This window comes from Triticum dicoccoides, chromosome 2B, assembly GCF_002162155.2.
Source record: "Triticum dicoccoides isolate Atlit2015 ecotype Zavitan chromosome 2B, WEW_v2.0, whole genome shotgun sequence".
Taxonomy (NCBI): Eukaryota; Viridiplantae; Streptophyta; class Magnoliopsida; order Poales; family Poaceae; genus Triticum; species Triticum dicoccoides.
In genome coordinates this window covers 466,312,208-466,314,527 of record NC_041383.1, presented here as the reverse complement: position 1 = coordinate 466,314,527, position 2,320 = coordinate 466,312,208, and the positions used below count along the sequence as shown (strand labels likewise).

General features: G+C 52.5%; 1 long non-coding RNA gene across 1 annotated transcript; it reads left to right on the top strand.

Annotated features, from left to right (window-relative positions):
* The first annotated feature begins 758 nt into the window (after nt 1–758).
* LOC119364260 lies at nt 759–2,109 on the top strand. Its single transcript, XR_005174793.1, has 2 exons — nt 759–1,002; nt 1,114–2,109. It is a non-coding gene; the product is annotated as an uncharacterized LOC119364260 (long non-coding RNA).
* Nucleotides 2,110–2,320: the final 211 nt, after the last annotated feature.

Genomic DNA, 2,320 nt, shown 5'->3' with positions numbered 1-2,320 from the left:
TCCAAACAAGTTACGGCATCATTTTTATGTATTTTTCAAGTTCAGGCACCAAACTAACTGCATCAGACAAGTTAGGGCACTCACAGTGTATTTAACTCAATAAAGATCACTGACTCTATAATACTAAAAAAAATGAGACCAACCCAAGGGCTAACCCTAGCCGGGACTTGAACTCGGGTAGGCTGGCAGCAACCTCAACTGCCCGGCCAACGGGTCGACACCCTGTCCTTGGCACTATAATACTTGGTACTGAGGGAATTACATCATTGGTGGAGCTTCAGATTTTGCGATGCCAACTATCTTACACCAAAATGCATTGCCCTCTCGAGGCTGGCAGCATGCACTTTACTAACTTACTATGTTCTTCATCAAAGGGCATAACTGCTGACGTCCTTTGCAATTTCAAAAATTGCACTGAATGCATCTCAGTATAATCAGGGGAAGCAGTCTAGATCTAAAACTAGGAAACAGCAACAGGTGGCTGGTTCTCATCCGAAACGCGTGGACTCGAATCTTCACGGAAGACATCCGCAGCACTACTTCCGAATCTAGACTATCTACCAGAAATTTAGGCTCAAACAACTACTCCCTCCATTTGAAATTACTTGTCGTAGAAATTGATGTATCTAGACATTTTTTAGTTCTAGATACATTCATTTCTGCGACAAGTAATTTAAAACGGGATTTTTGATTTTTTGTCACCAATTACTTTGTACTTTGATAATTTGCCACTCTTTACATTGTAATTGATCTGCTGCCACTCTTTACATTGAACTTTGATTTTTTGCCCTCTATCAGATGGGCCCCGCATAAAATGACCAGAATGCCCGTGCTCCCAGATCGTTGACCAGGAACAGGAGAGGAGCTCGGTCGCTCGTCTCATCCCCTTCCTCTGGCCGGCAGCAACGCCAGGAGACCACGGCGGCTACTCAACGGCGTCGCGCTTGGTGGTCCTCGACGACCGACGGCCCTGGTCGTCCGCGGCGACTACATCCCGGCGAGGTGAGTCCTCTCCGTCCCGCTCCCCCTCCCGCGGCGGCTACATCCCGGCGTGTGCTCTGCCGCCGGCCACCATGTTTCTGTGATGTAAGCTGCCGCTGCTGCTTGTAGCAGCTGGTCGCCGCGTTGCCGTGATGTAAGCTGCCGCTGCGGCTCTGGTGACGACGGCTGCAGGGACGAGTCGTACAACACGGCGCCGACGGGCCGACCCTTCCCTTCGCCGCCTCGGACAGCAGCAACTCCTCCATGGTGCGGAAGCTATGCGTGTTCCTCTCCCGTTGACCCGTTCACCTGCTTGTGCAGGTCGTTCCGGTGGTCCTCGAGCCGCATGGCTGCTGCCTCCATGCAGGTCTTCGGCAGCAAGGGCCGCCGGCCTCGTACGGCTGCTGCTCCGCGACGCGTCTCTAGCTGCACCATGCAGCCAGAGCCTGCAACTTTCTTTTCTTCTCCTTTTTGACATTCTTAGAACCTGCATCTTGATTCATCTCTTCTTTGCATGGATGGATGCGTCAGTACGAACTGCAACTTGTGATTCTATGTTCAGAACATCAATTTGGACAATAATTAATCAATTCATTACATTAATTGTTCCCTCGCCGGTGCTCCCTTTCCTGGCCGCCGCTGCTCCTTCTGCTTTTGCGGCTTGCCGCTGCTCCTCCTCTCTGTAGCACAGCCCTGGCGCCCACGCTCGTGTGCGCTTCTCCCGGCAACTGGGAGCCAGCTCACTCTTAGCAACGGGGAGGGCGCCACCTCTACACTGCTACCTGGAGACGCATCGGCCTCCTTCGTGCCACGGGCGTCGGGTGGGCACGGGTTGGCTGTCAACCTTGTCAGGGGGCAGGGAGCAGCACGAGCAACAAGGACGGCGGGGAGCAGCACAGCTGTGCCACCAACGGCATCTGGTACTCCGACGGCGGCGGCGAACCGGTTCACCCCCTCCCGATTTGACTTCAACGGTGAATTGGCTGGCTGCACTGGTCAAACTAGCACAAAAGGGTAGTTTCGTCCACTGTTTTATATGTCTATTATGTTAATCATTAGCAAGTATTGTTTTTGTGTGAAAAAGTGGCAAAAGATGAAAGTCTAATGTAAAGAGTGGCAACTGATCAATTACAATGTAAGGAGTGGCAAATTGTCAAAGTTCAAAGTAATTGATGGCAAAAAATCAAAAAGGAAACGTTTGGGGCCGGGGCATCGGCCGAACCACTCGGCCGGTCGCGCGCGACCTGTGCGATCCCCTTCCATCGGCCCACAAATCGCTCGCCATTAACGCCCCACGCGGCTGCGCTGCTTCCCCCCTCTCTCTATTTCATCTCGCCGG